Source organism: Hyperolius riggenbachi, chromosome 9 (genome assembly GCF_040937935.1).
Source record: "Hyperolius riggenbachi isolate aHypRig1 chromosome 9, aHypRig1.pri, whole genome shotgun sequence".
NCBI lineage: Eukaryota > Metazoa > Chordata > Amphibia > Anura > Hyperoliidae > Hyperolius > Hyperolius riggenbachi.
The window spans coordinates 128,349,811-128,370,455 of NC_090654.1; positions in this window are offsets into that span (position 1 = coordinate 128,349,811).

The window sequence follows — 20,645 nt, forward strand, 5'->3', positions numbered from 1 at the left end:
GGGGCCCCGTATCCGTCCCCACAGTTCCCCCTTCAACACCCACTTCCTCCAGTTCCAAGAAGTGTTTCCTCACCATAAGATTCCTAATGAATTTATTGATGTCCAACATTGTACCAAAGACATCAAAATGACATGATGGTGAAAAGGAAAGACCCCTAGAAAGCAAAGAGAGCTGGGTGTCTGAAAGTCGCACACTGGAGAGGTTGATGACATTGGAGTAACTGTCGTGAGGTTTTAGTTTCTTGTGCTTCCGCCCCGCCCTCCTCCCACACCTCCTCCTCTGTTGTGTTTGTGTTTCCCGCGTTTTTTCTTGGGATTTTGATAGTAAGAGGTGGGTGTTGTAGGGATTGTGGCTTGCATCTGTCCGCGCTGGTCCCCCCCCCCCCTTTTTTGGGGTACCAGCAAAGACCGATTGCACCAACTCCTCCTTTCCGTCTGTAGTATCTGAAAAAGAGCCTGAACTCTCCGCTGAACTAAAGCTGACCCTCTTAACAGGTTTGGGTTTACGTAGTATGGGCCTAGGTGATCTATGCATGGTTTCCCACCGACCCCATATACTACTTTGTTGTTGTAGTCCCCCAGATCCCTGAGGAATTTAACACGCTTGGTATTAGTGACAATACTTTCAAGTTTAGTAATGTTGTCTTTTAGTTTGTTATTAAGCTCGTCAAAAAGCTCAAAAGACGAGAATTTCTCAAGTTCCTTTTTAGTCTCCGTGATTTGAACTCTAATGTCTGTGAGCTTCTTTTCCTCATAGAATATTATCAATTTCATAAGTCGAATGGAACAGTCAGAAAGGACTTGGTTCCATTCTAGTATGAATTGATCGGAGTAGAGGGTGGTGGGTACTTTTTTAATGCGTAAGCCCCTCGGGATCATGCCCTCGGAGACATAATGCTTCAGAGTTGTGGTATCCCACCATAAACGCACCTCTTTTTCCAACAAACATTCTAGACTAGTAAAGGAAGTTTGCATGTTAAGGGTAGGGTCAGAGCCCTGATAACCAGGTTGAGTAGAAAAGACAGAGATATATCTATTCATCCTATCTGGATTAGACAATAATTCTCCTAAAATGTCCATAGTGTAATCCGCACTCAGCTGTTCTAAATCCTGTAAATCATTATTGACGACTACTGAGGATTGCACAGGTGGGGGCTGGCCCTTATCCACATAAGTATTGTCCATACTCTGGGGAGAAACAATGTCCTTAGAACCTGTAGATATACTGTCACAGTCAACAATTTGTGATTGTACTGGACTAATGTCCTTCCCTTTCGGGGAAATGTTAGTTACTGCAGTAACTTTATCATCCGGTTCTGTTCCGGCAGAAAAACCTTTTATAAGGTCCTTAACATGCATGGACACAGGCTTCTTAGGTACCGCCCCTGTCTTAGCCCAGTCCTGAGAGCCACTCTGTGTATGTTTAAGCAGGGGAATGTGGCCACTTACTTGTGAAGATGAGGATGGAAGTCCTTGATTCTGAAAATGCCTCAGTTCGTCCAGGAGGCCTCGACCGCCCTCGCACTGGAACAAGTGTCCAGTGTGAGCGGCGGCCCAGTCGCCGGGGCGGCTTTGGGCCCCGTAGCCGTCTCCAACCCCTATTTTTATCCAGTACAGGCCAGGACAGCAGCAGTTGACAACTTTCAAGATCTGGTAGAAAGTGAACTAACCCAGCTACAGAAAACTCTCAGAGCTAGCTCGGATCTTACTAAACTTGAACGGGAAGCACTACAGTCCCTTCAGAAAGACGACTCAATTGTCATCCGCAACGCGGACAAAGGGGGAGCTGTGGTTATTCTAGACTCGGGTCAGTATAGAGCCGAAGCTTTACGCCAATTGGGGGACACAGAAACTTACCAAATTCTTGCAGGGGATCCCACGGTTCGGTTTCAGGTGGAGCTTAAGAAACTTTTAAATCTGGGACTTTCCTTGGGGGTGTTTACGGAAAGGGAGAGAGACTACCTTATGGTGGAAACACCGGTGGTCCCAATTTTCCACCACCTCCCCAAGGTACACAAGCCGGACTCTCCCCCACGGGGCCGCCCCATTGTTGCGGGCATTGGCTCCCTGGGGGAACGTCTAGGCCAGTGGGTAGATAGTTGTCTCCAACCATTAGTTCAACGCCTACCTGGCTATTTACGCGATACCGCTCATCTACTAAATAGCTTGAAATCCTTACAGTGGCTTGAGCATTACACATGGGTTACCATGGATGTAACAGCTCTGTATTCTTCAATCCCCCATGATCTTGCCCTCAGGGCTCTGGATTTTCACATCCGGAAATATGGCTCTTTCAATACACATGTTAGGGACCTCCTCATGCTGGCGGTAGATCATCTGTTGATCCACAATTATTTTTTGTTTGATGGGGTTTTTTATCTCCAGAGATGCGGAGCTTCTATGGGAGCCAAGTTCTCCCCATCCCTGGCAAACTTGTTCATGGGATGGTGGGAGGAGCTCCGCATCTTTGGGGACCGGAACCCCTTTTTTGGCCATATTATTTGGTATGGGAGATACATAGATGATCTGCTGCTGATATGGGGGGGCCCCCGAGACACTCTGCCTGATTTTCTGACATACTGCAATGATAACAGTCTTAATTTGTCGTTTACAATGTGTAAAGATCCTATACAAATCGATTATCTCGATCTTACACTGTGTGGTTCTCAGACATCGGGCAGAGTTGTCACTAAGACTTTTAGAAAAGCATGCGCGGGTAACTCATTGCTATTAGCATCTAGTTGCCATCCGAGCCATACCCTGAAAGCAATTCCTTATGGAGAAATGGCACGCAATTGCTCCGACCCGGGTATGCTGGGCCATGAGCTGGACTTGGTGGAGAGGAGACTCCGGGTGCGGGGTTATAATGACCGATTGATTAAACAGGCTAGACAGCGGGTATTATCAAAAAAACGACAGGACCTGCTGGGCACGGGCGTCAGGTGTGAGACTAGGCAAAAAAGAAATTTGACTTTTTCTACCCCATATAGTTTGGAATATAATAAGATTGTTAACATTGTGAAAAAGTATTTGCCTGTCTTGCACTCGGACGCCAAGCTCCGCATGATCCTGAGCGAAGGATGCGCTTTTTCAGCGCGTCGTGCCCCCACTTTGGGGTCTCGCCTCTCCCCGAGTCTTTTTTCCAGCTCTCCGAGACCAACACCTACTTGGTTGTCTTGTAAGGGCTCTTACAGATGTGGGTATAGTACCTGCAGGTACTGTCGTGTCCACAATCAGACGCGGGAAATTTTCTCCATTTCTAAAGGAGAAAGATTTGAAATGAAACAGTATATTAATTGCAACACTAGTAATGTTGTTTACCTTGTTACCTGCGCTGCTTGTGGTCTGCAGTACGTGGGGTGTACCACCCGCCCTCTGAGACAACGCATCTCGGAACATTATAATGGAGCTGGCAGATGTCTGAGGAATGAATCATATATCACCCAGATCTCCAGTGTCTCCAAGCATTTTCTGAGAGAACACCAGGGTGTTATGACCGGCTTCATGTTTCAGGGACTAGAGAGAGTGGTACTCTCACCTAGAGGGGGGGATCTACGCAGGTTATTACTTAAACGTGAGGCATTCTGGATCTGGAGATTGGGCACACGTTTGCCCACAGGGTTGAATTACAAAATGGATATCAGCCTAACCTATGATGTAAGAACCTAATCATCTAGAATCTGAACCAGGTGTTCTTTCTCCCCCCTTTTCTCCTCCTTTCTTTTTGTTTACTTTTCCATTAACGTCCTCAACCTTATGCATCTCCTTATGTATCATATGTTACTAACTATATATCATAAGTTTTGTACAAATATGACTCAAGGAATTTATGCTTACTGTATACTTGACTTTGATGCTCAACCATGTCATCTCTGGTTTCTTAATGGATTTTACATATTGTTTATATGTTTAAATTGTCTATGTCTCTTTAAAGAGGTAGCCACACCCCTTTGTGGGCGGGCACCTTACTATTTAAACCTGTGTAGTTTTTGTCTATGCTGGCTATGATTAAGGAGCCTTTTAGAGCTCCGATACGCGTCAGCCTTGTGTGTGCCTACTGATGTGTCAATAAAAGTTGAAAACATGGCTTTTAACCCAGCCTCGGTGTAGCGGAATACTTCCTTTTGCCTGCATGATTTGAAAACTGAGATTCCTGCTCCTTTGGAACAGACAGCGGTGGTTGCAGCGATCCTTCCCTTTGCCTATACTGGGGCACCTGAGGCTTGCTAACTATACTGGGGCACCTAAAGCTTGCTAACTATGCAGAGGCACCTACAGCTGCATAACGACAATGGGGCACCTATAGTTGGCTTACCTGTACCTGGGCACCTATAGCTAGCTAACCTATACTGGGGCACTTTTACCTGGCTAACCTATATTGAGGGCACCTATACTTAGCTACCTATACTGGGGGCACTTTCACCATTGGTGTGCTGATCTAGTGACCTGTTCCCCGGCGTTCGGTGTTGATGATGCCAGGGTCACACACCATCATCAACATCTGGCCGCAAACTATTATTATTATTTTTTTAAATTCAATGCAATAACCTGTGGGGAATTCTGAAGACGGATGAACACTGCTCGATGGGCGACACAGGACAGGTAATGTATAAATGCACACATTGGGGTACATTTATACACTAGCGGGGCAGTGGCACACATTTAATTGTCGAGATTTCATGCTGAAATTGATCGGGAATTGGCTTGCGGTATATGGGCAGCCAACATATCTCTCTCTAATCAGATTCTACTAGAGAGAGTCTCTTGGTTGAATCTGCCCATCATCGCTAGATGTGTGGCTACCTTTACATTTGTATTCGCGCAGGTTGAACAGCTGCAGCTCGGAAGTGTAAATGATCAGAGATGTTGGGGAGTCATTTTGAAATTTTAGTTTTGATTTGATTTTGTGTTTCAAGCTTTTATTATACTCAAAATGTTCACTAGACCATTTCTTGACACATTTTGGTAAGTTATAGGAAAAGGGTTTATGAAAATTAATTGTATCATTTTTCGCACAAGAAATCCAGCAGAAACTGAATCCCAGGGAGGTTAAGGCCTCTTTCACACTGAACACTTAGGCCGGATCCACACTAGGGGCTTGATTCTGTAAAGCATGATATCTGCTATCACAGCAGTTATCACGCGATCGGCTGCACGTAGTGCTTATCACTCGAATATCGTTAGTTCACGTGATAAGCGAAGGTTATCGCGTGATCACGTGCGTGTCTCACATGAAAAGCACACGTGATTGCGCGATAACCTTCGCTTATCACGTGACCTAACACTGTTCGCGTGATAAGCACTGTGCGCAGCTGATCGCGTGATAACTGCTGTGATAGCAGTTATCACGCTTTACAGAATCAAGCCCTATAAGTGCTTTTGTGAGCGCTTGCATTCGATTAGCGCTTGCTAAACGCTTGTTAAAAATTTGTTCCCATTCTCTTTCATTAAAATCATGGTAAAAATTGCAGTGATTGCCGTGAAAAAACTTACATGATTGTAACGATTTTGATGCGATTTTTACTGCAATTTTAATCAATGTGAGTGGGAGCGTTTTTTTTTTTTTAGCAAGCGTTAATCAAACGCAAGCACTCACAAAAGCGCTTATAGTGTGGATCCATCTTTAGGCCCTGTTCACAGTGGTAAGTTGCATTGTATAAAAATTCTGCATGTCAACTCACTGCCCATACAATTCTATGGGCCTGTTCACAGTTATTCTAACTCGCTGCATGCAGGCTTTGTATTAAAGTCTAGGGCCAGTCTCCATTGCAGTTCGCAGTAATTATAACCTCTGAGTTGCGCAACTGACCACTGTGAACCTAGCCTAAAAAACTGATGCATTTTAACTGATCAGTATTTCCATAGCAAGTGCATTGTGACAAGATTTCAGTTAAAATGCATATTTATAATATATAAATATTGAAATGTATACACCCGTACTTAATAGCACTTACCAAACTATTCCTATATCAATTGAAAAAAACATGTTAATCAGTAATGTTCCTTTAATACAAAGCCTGCATGCAGCAAGTTAGAATAACCCGATCATCAGTGAAATGGCCGTACTGTGAACAGGCCCAAAGAAATATATGGGCAGTGAGTTGGCATGCCAACTATTCTATGCATCTGACCATTGTGAACAGGGCCTAAGGAGATTTTGTTTACCAAACTTTCCTCGACTGATATTGACACGTCCCCTATCCAGACCTACCAAGTGAAAATCGTAAAAAGAATTTGACTGTTTATACAAGGCAGGCCGAGCAATTGCTGATGTTCATCGTTAGAGTTCATAAATGTGTTCTTTTTGTGTTTAATTTCACCTATACAGAATGTACAAGAAAGGGTAATTAATTAAAAGGTATTACTTTTACAAGACTTTTTTTTTCTACCTACATAAACTGCACAAGAATAAATTACTTATAAAGTATTGTAGTTAACAAAATCTTTGGTAAAGATCCTACCTATTCAATCTGCAGGTATTACCAAGACCAAATGTATTATTATTATTCCCCTCTAGGTTAACTTCCTTTTGGCTATTCTTCCATGTGCAGCCCCCTTCTGTATAAACCATCCCTTGACACTGTACAGTAGCTCCTTCTGTCATCCGTAACATCTATGTATCGCAGCACCTCTTTCAAGTACAACTTCCTTGGGCTACATTTGCACGCTCCCTATTCCATGTGCAGCCTTTATTTCCATATCCATCAAACCTTTCTTCTGACCACCCCTTAGGCCCAGTGCACACCAAAAAACGCTAGCAGATCTGCAAAACGCTAGAGGTTTTTGAAGCAGATTTCAGAGTGATTCTAGGCATGTTTAGAGATGTTTTCTAAACATGCCTAGCGTTTTTTGGCGTGTTTTTGTGTAGCAGATTTCATATATTGTTACAGTAAAGCTGTTACTGAACAGCTTCTGTAACAAAAACGCCTGGAAAACCGCTCTGATCTAGTTTTCCACTTTCCTATACTTTAACATTGAGGCAGAAACGCCTCAGAAATCTAAAAACTGCTGCAGCCCCAAAGTTTGCGTTTGTGGAAAAAGCGAACCGCTCTGGTGTGCACCATCCCATTCACTTTCATTAGCCAAGCGTTTTCCCCCCGCAAGCGTTTAAAAAAAATGCTTCAGAACTGCTCTGGTGTGCACCAGCCCTTAATCTGGCCTTACCTGCAGAATGCCTGTTTCCAGAAGCACTGTGTCCATGGTGAGAGCGAAATAGAGCAAAACAGTGCAAGAAATGTGGGCACGCCATAGGCCGTAATGTGAATTACGGCTATAGAGCACTCAGACAGCACCCAAATTACTTTAGAAACAACATAATTCAGCTGCCAGCAATAGCTGGCAGTCTAATTACGTCTTTCCTGTTTCTGTGGAATTCTCCCACGCTGCATTTGGCATTTTTACAGTACCTTGCTGTCCGGTTGGCAGGTGGGGTGATCCTTGGTTGGAGTAGCACTATGATTTCAGCATGAGCCCAAGACCTCTCACCTCCTGATCAGGCAGATCAATGACAAGCAAGTTCCGGCAACCTTTTGTATTGCCATTCTAAACGTGTTTTTGAGTGTGAGGCCGCCGTGCCATTTGTGGAGACAAGCATATGCAAAGCTCATATACCACCGTTGATCAGAGGTGGATTACATCTGGTAAGCTGCTTTATATTGGTGGTAAAGAGTGAACACTGGTTACATGCACAGAGTGGCATGAGCACTGTGGAGACATTTAGCGGTGTTTATTGATTTTATATGACAGTATTAACCACTTCACCACTGAGGGGTTTTATCCCTTGACCACCAGAGCAATTTTCACCTTTCAACGCTCCTTCCATTCATTCGTCTATAACTTTATCATTACTTATCACAATTAAATGAACTATATCTTGTTTTTTCCGCCATCAATTAGGCTTTCTTTAGGTGGGACATTATGCCAAGAATTATTTTGTTCTAAATATGTTTTAATGGGAAAATAGGAAAAATGTGGGAAAAAAATTATTTTTCAGTTTTCGGCCATTATAGTTTTTAAATAATGCATGCTACTGTAATTAAAACCCATGAAATGTATTTGCCCATTTGTCCCGGTTATAAAACCGTTTAAATTATGTCCCTATCACAATGTTTGGCGCCAATATTTTATTTGGAAATAAAGGTGCATTTTTTTCAGTTTTGTGTCCATCCCTAATTACAAGCCCATAGTTTATAAAGTAACAGTGTTGAACCCTCCTGACATAAATATTTAAAAAGTTCAGTCCCTAAGGTAACTATTTATGTATTTTTTTTAATTGTAAATGTTTTAATTTTTTTTTAATTACAAAAAAAAAATGGGGAGTGTGGGCGGTAATGAGTTAATTTTTTGTGTATAAGTAATGTATTTGTATGTGAAAAATGCTTTAGGGTGTAGTTTTACTATTTGGCCGCAAGATGGCAACAGTAACTTTTTGTTTAATGCGACCTCCAAGCGTCCTTCCGGACGCTTGGAGGAAGTACTAGGAGGCTGGGAACGTTTTTTTTTTTCTCACAGTGATCGCGCTGCTTAGCGGAGAAGCAGCGGATCATTGTGGGGCTTAGATCAACGAACGGGAATGGATTTTCCCGTTCATTGATCTCCGGGCGAGCGGCAGGCGGCGTGTTTACCCGCGGGCGGCGTGTTTACCCGCGGGAGTGCGCACTAGAGCAAGCGGGAGCGCGGGCAGCGGCGGGAGCGCGGAAAGTACGGATTTCTCCGTCCCTGGGGGTTAAAAGATGGAAAAAGGGACGGAGAAATTCGTACGAGCGGGGTTAAAGTGGTTAAACTATGCAGGATTGATTTTTTTTTTTTGCAGGTTTTATTCAGATTGGAGTGTGCAGCAGAAAAGTATTCAAACATAAAAAAATGTAACCCACAAAACACCCCTCCTCCTCATATACAGTGTGGGGAACTGGGTACTTTACCTGCTTCCAGCGCTAGGTCAGTTTTCCTCTTAATAATTATGCACTGTGCTACTTTATACATCAGGTAGGGGAGAGGGGTGGCCCAACACAAAGCAGGAGAATTAGGCGCTCATTAGTGGAAGAATAGGTGCCTCACAGGTGCCATAGAAAATATTGGCAAAAGTGTGAAATTTGGGCGTCTGGGAAATGCAGTTAAATTTCACGTTTAATGATACGTTCTATAGGCGCCTGTGAGGTGCACAATATTTATCTTATTTTTCACAGCAAAATTGTGGTGGCGGCAAAGGAGGGACAGTTAACGTTAGGTGCCTGGGGGGGAGGATGTGCTTAAAGGTAACCTAAGGCAAGTCTTCCATGCTTCCATATTTATTTCCTCTTAAACAATACCAGTTACCTGGCTATCGTCCTGATCTCTTTGGCTGCAATAGTGTCGAATCACATGCCTGAAATAAGTATGCAGCTAATCCAGTTAGACTTCAGTCAGGGCACCTGATCTGCATGTTTGTTCACTGTCTATGTCTAAATGTATTAAAGGCAGAGGATCAGCAGGACAGCCAGGCAATATGCATTGTTTGAAAGGAAATAAATACGGAAGTCTCTATATCCCTCTCACTTTAGGTTCCTTTTAAGGTTAGGCATATGGGGAGGAGATTTAGCGTTAGGCATCATCAGGGAGGTGGTTAAGGTTAGGCAGAGGTAGAAGGAGATTTACCATTTTTTCAGCAAATCGTGGCTTACGCAAAGCCATGATAAGCAGCTATGTAGGTAAATTTGGGCACCCGGAGGTGCACGAATAGCGCAGAAAAGCTTGTGGAAAATAAAATGCCTTGCAGATAGCTGTATTGCGGCATTGCATAGCGGGCGCGGGGCTGGAGAATGGGAGCAATCCATGTGCATAGGGATGGAGGAAGCCCCAGGTATGTATAAAACTTTTTTTAATTGTACTGAACAGAGGTGCCAACAGGATAAAAGCAATGTTCAAATAGTTAAAAGTGCTTGGGAGGCAGTGGTGGACTTACCTCCTATAAGCAGACACTTGAAACTGTCAATTATTCAATTATTCAGATATATAGTTTATTGGCATACGCCAAAAAAAGTTACAACGCGTTTCGCGGGCAAAAACCCTGCTTCCTCAGGCAATAAAAATGGGGGAGCATACAACAGCAACAGGGCCGGTATACGCCTGGCAATTTTAAGATTGCTTTTATCCTGTTGGCGCCTCTGTTCAGTAAGTACATATCTTTGTATCCACCCTTGGTGGAGGGAGATCCCCCCTTTTCTTCCGATCTACAGAGAGCGACTTCTTACTCCTGAGTGGGAACAGGACACACTCCTCACCTGCCTATACAGTGGCTGTCTTGGAGGTAACCCTGCTTTGTGAGTATATCACCTTTGTACTCTTCTATTATCCCATTTACCAGTACGTACTACACTATATTGGGCTCTCGGTATTTCTTCTTTTATATTTTTTTTTAAATTGGTCTCTGGTACACTTTAAGTGGTGAAATTGAAGTGCCCTTGTGCAGTCACATGAGATTCTTGACCTGCAACAACAATAGAAGACCTGCAGCAAACGTTAGCTCATTGTTGTGTTGTGACAACTACTCACCACTAGATGTCATCATTTAACAAGTTGAGAAACTACAGTGATTACCACAGCATTACCTGAGATAAAATCTAACATTTCACACTGACAAGGTGTTATAAATTCTATTTTTACTCTGCGCAAAGTAATTGTCTTAAGCTTTATTGCAAATTTATAGTTTGTTATTATAAAATCTGTGGAACGGTTATAAAGTGAGTTTTAAATAACTTACTCTAAATGTATGTAAACTTCTGACTTCAACTGTATATAAACACTAAAGGATATAGGGATTTTATGTTATTTCTTCCCATTTCACAGTAAACATTAGCCATTACACCATTAGCGCTGACATTCTTTTTGAAAAAACCTTCGATGGACACAAAGCCTCTCATGTTTTGGTGCGTTTGCCTTCCTAAGTGCTGGCAATCCGTTTTTGCAGACTGTACAAATACTTTAAATGCATTCAGAGGCTGAAATTATATTGACTCCATTGCCTTTCTAAGTAAACCTTAGTAGGCCCCATGCTTCTGCATATCAATGGACTTTTCACACCTCTTCTAGCAGATTCTGAAGGCCAGCATTTGCTTTTGTCTACCCCCCACTAGTGATGCTCAAATACCCCTTTTTAAAATTCGAGTTTGGTCGAATTCGAATAGTAAATTATTCGAGGTCAGTCAAATATTCGAGTCGAATAATTTTTACTATTCGATTCGACCTCGGACTTCGAGCTCACTATTCGAGTCGGTATTCGAGCTCACTATTCGAGCTGACTATTCGAATTGGCCTTAAATAGCTTCCAACACTTGTTTTGAGGGTGAATGATGCAAGAAACATCTTTTTTTCCAAGTAACAACAGCAAGTGATTATGTGGGGATGTTCCTTTAAAAAAAAATGTGGAAAGAGAAGTTGTGTCCTAAATTTTGTTCAGTAGTGTTACTGTATATACTTGTTCTTCTTCTTCTTTATCTTTCTTCTTCTTCTAGATCTTCTTCTTCTATATCTTCTTCTTCTTCATCTTCTTCTTCTTCTTCTTCATCATCTTCTTCTTCTTCTTCTTCTTCATCATCTTCTTCTTCTTCATCTTCTTCATCTTCTTCTTCATCTTCATCTTCATCTTCTTCTTCTTCTTCATCTTCATCTTCTTCATCTTCATCTTCTTCATCTTCTTCTTCTTCATCTTCTTCTTCTTCTTCTTCTTCATCTTCTTCTTCTTCATCTTCTTCTTCTTCATCTTCTTCTTCTTCATCTTCTTCTTCTTCATCTTCTTCATCTTCTTCATCTTCTTCTTCATCTTCTTCTTCTTCTTCTTCTTCTTCTTCTTCATCTTCTTCTTCTTCATCTTCTTCATCTTCTTCTTCTTCATCTTCATCTTCTTCATCTTCATCTTCTTCTTCTTCTTCTTCATCTTCTTCATCTTCTTCTTCTTCATCTTCTTCTTCTTCATCTTCTTCATCTTCTTCTTCTTCTTCTTCATCTTCTTCATCTTCTTCTTCTTTATCTTCTTCTTCTTTTTCATCTTCTTCTTCATCATCTTCACGTATTTCTCTTTTCAATTTTTTTTTAAAGAAATGCAGCTATTTTTGAGCGTAACAAATAGCTGGTGGGCGCACGCATGTTGGAAGCGCCATTGTATGTGCTCCCTGGCAGTGGAAACACAAAGACAGCAGGAGGTAAATTCAGCAGCAGGAGGAGGAGGATGAGTGTGTGGCAGCAGGCAGTCAATGAGGCAGGCAGCTCGCCGTGACATAATAGCCCTGGTACCTAGCGGTGATACCAGGGCTGTAAATAAACACAACAGGAGGTCCCAGACAGCGGTCGTGCAGCCCACATTGTGTCCAATACACAACTGGGACAACACAGTTTTCAACCCGGGCACCTCAGAAAAATTAAACCTTTTTTTTTTTTTTAATGGTTTTTTGGTTTTTGGTTTTACAACCAATATAGCTATTGTTTGACGTAATAGCTGGTGGCAGAGTGGCAGCAGAAGAAGGTAATTCTGTGTACCCTGGCAGTGGGAAACACAGACAGACAGCAGCAGCAGGAGGAGGAATGGAGGAGTAGGCGAGCAGCTATTGTTTGACGTAATAGCTGGTGGCAGAGTGGCAGCAGAAGGTAAATCATCTGTGTACCCTGGCAGTGGGAAACACAGACAGACAGCAGCAGCAGCAGCATGAGGAGGTGTGGAGGAGCAGTGTGAGTGTGGCAGCAGGTAGGCAGCGTGACATAATAGCCCTGGTACCTAGCGGTGATACCAGGGCTGTAAATAAACACAACAGGAGGTCCCAGACAGCGGTCGTGCAGCCCACATTGTGTCCAATACACAACTGGGACAACACAGTTTTCAACCCGGGCACCTCAGAAAAATTAAACCTTTTTTTTTTTTTTAATGGTTTGTTTGGTTTTGGTTTTGCAACCAATATAGCTATTGTTTGACGTAATAGCTGGTGGCAGAGTGGCAGCAGAAGAAGGTAATTCTGTGTACCCTGGCAGTGGGAAACACAGACAGACAGCAGCAGCAGGAGGAGGAATGGAGGAGTAGGCGAGCAGCTATTGTTTGACGTAATAGCTGGTGGCAGAGTGGCAGCAGAAGGTAAATCATCTGTGTACCCTGGCAGTGGGAAACACAGACAGACAGCAGCAGCAGCAGCATGAGGAGGTGTGGAGGAGCAGTGTGAGTGTGGCAGCAGGTAGGCAGCGTGACATAATAGCCCTGGTACCTAGCGGTGATACCAGGGCTGTAAATAAACACAACAGGAGGTCCCAGACAGCGGTCGTGCAGCCCACATTGTGTCCAATACACAACTGGGACAACACAGTTTTCAACCCGGGCACCTCAGAAAAATTAAACCTTTTTTTTTTTTAATGGTTTGTTTGGTTTTGGTTTTGCAACCAATATAGCTATTGTTTGACGTAATAGCTGGTGGCAGAGTGGCAGCAGAAGGTAATTCTGTGTACCCTGGCAGTGGGAAACACAGACAGACAGCAACAGCAGCAGGAGGAATGGAGGAGTAATGTGAGCAGCTATTGTTTGACGTAATAGCTGGTGGCAGAGTGGCAGCAGAAGGTAAATCATCTGTGTAGTGTACCCTGGCAGTGGGAAACACAGACAGACAGCAGCAGCAGCAGCAGGAGGAGGTATGGAGGAGCAGTGTGAGTGTGGCAGCAGGTAGGCAGCGTGACATAATAGCCCTGGTACCTAGCGGTGATACCAGGGCTGTAAATAAACACAACAGGAGGTCCCAGACAGCGGTCGTGCAGCCCACATTGTGTCCAATACACAACTGGGACAACACAGTTTTCAACCCGGGCACCTCAGAAAAATTAAACCTTTTTTTTTTTTTAATGGTTTTTTGGTTTTTGGTTTTACAACCAATATAGCTATTGTTTGACGTAATAGCTGGTGGCAGAGTGGCAGCAGAAGAAGGTAATTCTGTGTACCCTGGCAGTGGGAAACACAGACAGACAGCAGAAGGGCAGTACACAGCAGCCCACTGTAGGTGTAAAATGTGTGGCTGCAGGCGACGTAATAGTCAAAGTGAACCAGGCTGGCTTAGTGAGCAGGAGCCAGGAGGTGGTAAAGGGTGGTAAGGCACATTAACGATGGTTCCGGCAGCCAGTTCATGTCCCCCTCTCGCCGACAACAGGGGCCAGGAACTCGCCTTCCACCCACGCCTGGTTCATCTTGAGAAACGTCAGTCTGTCCACAGACTTGTGAGACAGACGTGAGCGTTTCTCGGTGACCACGCCACCAGCTGCACTGAAGCAGCGCTCGGACAGCACGCTGGAAGGGGGGCAGGACAGCACTTCCAGGGCGTACTGCGCCAGCTCGCTCCAGATCTCCATGCGCTTGACCCAATACTCCATGGGATCAACAGGGGCATCGCTGTCAAGCCCGCTGTACGACCCCATGTAGTCAGCCACCATGCGGGTCAGGCGCTGGCTGTGACCGGAGGAGGATGCTGCTGCATGCATCTCCTCTCTAGTCACTGCTGCCGGAGCCTCTACAGTCCTGTAGAGCTCGTGGCTGAGAGACAGCAGGTCTGTGGGGCGCTTGCTGCTGCTGGATGCAGGCACCTGCTGCTGCCTCTGTGCTGGCTGCTGGACAGTGGGGGTGGAAGGCTGGGGGAAGGCTTCCTCCAAGCGCTCAACAAGGGCCTGCTGCAAGCTCCTTATTTGTTGCGCTGGGTCTCCTCCTGCAGGCGGCAGGAACTGGCTCAACTTCCCCTTGAGGCGTGGGTCCAACATCATGCTGATCCAGATCTCCTCCCTCTGCTTCATCTGGATCACCCTGGGGTCCCTGCGCAGGCACGTCAGCATGTGCGCTGCCATTGGGAAGAGGCGGGCCACGTCTGCTGGCACATCGACGTCAGTGCTGTCCTCATCCTCCTCCTCTGCCGCCTCATCCTCTCTCCACCCCCGCACCAACTCAACTGCGCTGTGCTGATCCCCCTCATCAGCAGCCAGGTCAGGGACCTCCACCAAGTCCTCCTCCTCCTCCCCCTCAGAGGTGGACTGCGCAGCTGGTTGCCGCTCCTGCTGGTCCAAGGCTGCCGCTCCCTGTTCCAGCAAAGCATCGAGGGCCCTGTTCAGCAGAGAAACCAGGGGCACCCACTCGCAGACCATAGCATGGTCCCTGCTCACCATGTTTGTGGCCTGCAGGAAGGGAGCCAGCACAAAGCACACCTGCTGCATGTGCCTCCAGTCATCATCGGGGACGATGGACGGGATGTTGCTGGTCTTGTCCCTTCTCTGAGCTGCGGAAACAGTGGCCAGGGCAAGGTACTGGTTGACAGCGTGCCTCTGTTCAACCAGACGCTCCAACATCGCCAGGGTGGAGTACCAGCGAGTCGGAACGTCAAGGATCAGCCGATGGCGTGGCAGATCCAGCTCCTTTTGCACGTCTTCCAGGCTCGCACAGGCTGCAGCCGAGCGCCGGAAGTGACGCACAACATTCCTTGCCGTTTCCAGCAGTTCGCCCATCCCCTGGTAGGTGCGCAGGAACTTCTGCACCACCAGGTTCAGCACGTGGGCAAGACAGGGGATGTGGGTCAGGTTTCCCCTGTCTATTGCGGCAACCAGATTGGCCCCATTGTCGGCCACCACCTCTCCGACTCTGAGGCCTCTGGGGGTCAGCCAAATCCTCTCCTGCTCCTGGAGTTTGGCCAACACATGGGTTGCCGTCAGCTTGGTCTTCCCAAGGCTGACCAAGTGCAGCAGCGCTTGGCAGTGGCGGGCCTTCACGCTGCTGCTGAGGCGGGGGGTTTGGCCAGGTGTGCCGGAGGATGGCAGAGGATCGGAGGAACCTGCTGCAGTTCCCCTGACCCTGCGGGGTGGCACCACCCACTGTGTTGCTGCTGCTGCTGTGCCCGCTGCTGCTCTCCCATCCTCACCCCCTTCCACCAAGCTGACCCAGTGGACAGTGAAGGACAGGTAGCGGCCTGTCCCGAAGCGGCTGCTCCAGGAGTCCATGGTGACGTGGACCCTTTCACCAACCGCGTGCTCCAGCCCTCGCTCCACATTGGCTATCACAAAGCGGTGCAGTGCAGGAATGGCCTTGCGGGCAAAGAAGTGTCTGCTGGGGAGCTGCCAGTCTGGGGCTGCGCAAGCAAGCAGCGCACGAATGTCGCTCCCCTCCTGCACGAGCGTGTACGGCAGGAGTTGGGAGCACATGGCCCGTGCCAGCAAGCCGTTCAGCTGCCGCACGCGACGGCTGCTGGGAGGCAGAGCCCTAACCACCCCCTGGAAGGACTCGCTCAAAAGGCTCTGGCGTGGCCTTTTGCTGACACGGGAATCAGCAGACACAGCAGAGGAGGCCACTGAGGACTGGCTGCCAGAACAGGCCTCAGTGTCGGCGGCAGGAGTTGCAGAGGGGGGAGGAGCAGTGCGTTTCCGCACTCCTGCTGGTGCTGCTGGAGGAGCAGGAGGGCGGGTGGCTGCTGTTGCTGCTGCTGCTGCTGAAGGCTGTGCAGTGATGGGTGTGGTGCCACTGCCAGCACCAGATGCCTTCAGCCTCTGGAACTCCTCATGCTGGTGGAAATGTTTAGCCACAAGGTGGTTGATGAGCGAGCTGGTGCAGAACTTTAAGGGGTCTGCACCTCTGCTCAACTTCCGCTGACAGTGGTTGCAAGTGGCGTACTTGCTGTACACAGTGGGCATGGTGAAATATCGCCAGATTGGTGACTTAAACATCCCCCTACGGCATGGAAGCGCTGCTGCCTGTCTCCCTGTGGTGGTTGGGGGGGGGGGGGCTTGGGGGGCTTGGGTGCGGCTGGTGGTGGTACTGGCAGATGCTGCTGCTGCTGCTGCTGAGCCTGAGACACCAGCAGGCTGTGCGACCTGCCTACTGCTGCTGCCAATGCTTGCAATGATGCGCCTCCTTGCAAGGCCCACAAGAGCATCCTCCTCCTCCTCCTCAGAGCTGCTGAGGACGACATCCCCTGGAGGTGGTGGCACCCAGTCTCTGTCTGTCACCGGGTCATCATCATCCTCCCCCTCCTGAAACATGTCCTGCTGGGATGAGGACCCCCCAAACTCCTCTCCTGATGCATGGATGGGCTGCTTGACTGTCGCCACAGTCTTGCTGTCCAATCCCTCATCCCCCAAAGTGCCCATCAGCATCTCCTCCTCAAGATCGCCAACAACAGCAGACAATTTACTCATGATGCCTGGGGTCAAAAGACTGCTGAATGACAGGTCGGCGAGTGACGGTGAACTGGCCTCCTCCCCAGACCCTGCTGGGCGGCTGCTGCGAACAGGGGTGGTGGTGGTGGTGGTGGTGAGGGTGGAGGCCTCGGATGCAGAGCTGATGGCGGGCTGCTCATCCTCCGTCATGAGTTGCACCACAGTGTCTGCATCCTTTTCCTCAATGGGACGTTTCCGACCCGGCTGGAGGAAAATGGGAGCAGGTGCTACACGCTGCTGCTGCTGTGTCTCTGCAGCGTGAGTTGCAGATGCTCCTGCTGGGCGGCGCCCAAGGCGTCCACGGCTAGTGGCTATGGGAGGAATGTTAGCCACTGACGCTGCTGCTGCTGCTGCGGAACTGTGCATGGTGGCGCGCCCGCGGCTTGCCACAATGCTGCTCCCTCTCCTCCTGATTCCCTTGCTGCCCTTCCCCTTGCCCAAACCGCGCTGGCTGCCACTTCCAGACATCTTAAATGTTTTGGGCGTATAGACAAAAGTTTTTTAAAAGGGCGGCTGAAAAGTGGGGTACTTTAATGGAGTGGGTTGGTTGGTGAGGTGACTGAGTGAGTGTCCCCTAGTACAGTAAGTAAGTAGTAACAGTCAGGAAGTACAACTAGCAGTTACAATAATCAGTAGTAATCACAAGTAAATTTAGTGTGTGTACACTCAGACAGTGAGTGCACGCACGCAGGAGCTAGTAGCCTATGGACAGTGACTGAGTGTCCTAGACTCCTAGTACAGTAAGAGTAAGTAGTAACAGTAAGTAGAACTAACTAATTACGATAATCAATCAGCGATCAGAAGGAAATAGAGTGTGTGTTGTGTGTGTACACTCAGACAGTGAGTGCACGCACGCAGGAGCTAGTAGCCTATGAACACAGTGACTGAGTGTCCTAGACTCCTAGTACAGTAAGAGTAAGTAGTAACAGTAAGAAGAACTAACTAATTACAATAATCAATCAGCGATCAGAAGGAAATGGAGTGTGGGTGTGTGTACACTCAGACAGTGAGTGCACGCACGCAGGAGCTAGTAGCCTATCAACACAGTGACTGAGTGTCCTAGACTCCTAGTACAGTAAGAGTAAGTAGTAACAGTAAGTAGAACTAACTAATTACAATAATCAATCAGCGATCAGAAGGAAATGGAGTGTGGGTGTGTGTACACTCAGACAGTGAGTGCACGCACGCAGGAGCTAGTAGCCTATGAACACAGTGACTGAGTGTCCTAGACTCCTAGTACAGTAAGAGTAAGTAGTAACAGTAAGTAGAACTAACTAATTACAATAATCAATCAGCGATCAGAAGGAAATGGAGTGTGGGTGTGTGTACACTCAGACAGTGAGTGCACGCACGCAGGAGCTAGTAGCCTATGAACACAGTGACTGAGTGTCCTAGACTCCTAGTACAGTAAGAGTAAGTAGTAACAGTAAGTAGAACTAACTAATTACAATAATCAATCAGCGATCAGAAGGAAATGGAGTGTGGGTGTGTGTACACTCAGACAGTGAGTGCACGCACGCAGGAGCTAGTAGCCTATGAACACAGTGACTGAGTGTCCTAGACTCCTAGTACAGTAAGAGTAAGTAGTAACAGTAAGTAGAACTAACTAATTACAATAATCAATCAGCGATCAGAAGGAAATGGAGTGTGGGTGTGTGTACACTCAGACAGTGAGTGCACGCACGCAGGAGCTAGTAGCCTATGAACACAGTGACTGAGTGTCCTAGACTCCTAGTACAGTAAGAGTAAGTAGTAACAGTAAGTAGAACTAACTAATTACAATAATCAATCAGCGATCAGAAGGAAATAGAGTGTGGGTGGTGTGTGTACACTCAGACAGTGAGTGACCGCACGCAGGAGCTAGTAGCCTATGAACACAGTGACTGAGTGTCCTAGACTCCTAGTACAGTAAGAGTAAGTAGTAACAGTAAGTAGAACTAACTAATTACAATAATCAATCAGCGAACAGAAGGAAATGGAGTGTGGGTGTGTGTACACTCAGACAGTGAGTGACCGCACGCAGGAGCTAGTAGCCTATGAACACAGTGACTGAGTGTCCTAGACTCCTAGTACAGTAAGAGTAAGTAGTAACAGTAAGTACAACTAACTAATTACGATAATCAATCAGCGATCAGAAGGAAATGGAGTGTGGGTGTGTGTACACTCAGACAGTGAGTGCACGCACGCAGGAGCTAGTAGCCTATGAACACAGTGACTGAGTGTCCTAGACTCCTAGTACAGTAAGAGTAAGTAGTAACAGTAAGTAGAACTAACTAATTACGATAATCAATCAGCGATCAGAAGGAAATGGAGTGTGGGTGTGTGTACACTCAGACAGTGAGTGCACGCACGCAGGAGCTAGTAGCCTATGGACAGTGACTGAGTGTCCTAGACTCCTAGTACAGTAAGAGTAAGTAGTAACAGTAAGTACAACTAACTAATTACGATAATCAATCAGCGATCAGAAGGAAATAGAGTGTGTGTTGTGTGTGTACACTCAGACAGTGAGTGCAGTGCGCACACGCAGGAGCTAGTAGCCTATATGAACAGTGACAGTGAGTGTCCCTACGGGTACAGTAAGAGTAAGTAGTAAGTAAGTACAACTATATAACAATAATCTATCAGTAATCAGAAGGAAATAGAGTGTGTGTACACACAGACAGTGAGTGAGTGCACACACGCAGGAGCTTGCTAGTAGCCTATAAACAGTGACAGTCAGTGAGTGTCCTACTCCTAGTACAGTATAACTACAATACTATTAGTAAAGGACAGCAGAAATACTGGTATAGATGAGAGAAATAAACAGAGGACAGCTGCCCACAGAGGCAAGGCCCCCCTGAGGCCTAAACCTGTAAGCTTGCAGCAGCTGCCTGTCTCTAATGTAACACACAAGCTACTAACTAAAATACAATGTCTATCTAACTAACAACAATATAGGTGTATATGGCAGGTGTAGGTGAGCAAAAACGCTAGGTAAATGATCACAATAGAGCACTTGCTAAGCCAAAGCACAAAGGAGCAACTCTCTCTCTGTACAAGTCTCAGGCAAGCATGGAGAAACGGAACATGGCGGCCGCTATTTATAGGGTAGGGGCTGGCCAGGGTCCCCCTCTGTGATTGGCTGCCGTCAGAGGGCCTGGGAGCCCTCTGATTGGCTCTAAGGACATCAATCTGGGCTATGACGCTATTCGAGCTCGGTACCGAGCTCGAATAGCGCCGGGTTGCTCGAATAGCTCGAATAGTGAATGGGCTATTCGAGTGTACTCGGATAGCCCATTCGAATAGCTCCAGCTATTCGGAGCTCGAATACCGAGCTCGAATAGCTGGAAAAGAGCTCGAATATTCGAGCTACTCGAATATTCGAGCTCTGCTGAGCACCACTGCCCCCCACTGATAAACAACAACAATCAAAGGAAGAGCTTACTTAACCCATTCCTTCCCAAAGAGCAATGTTAATC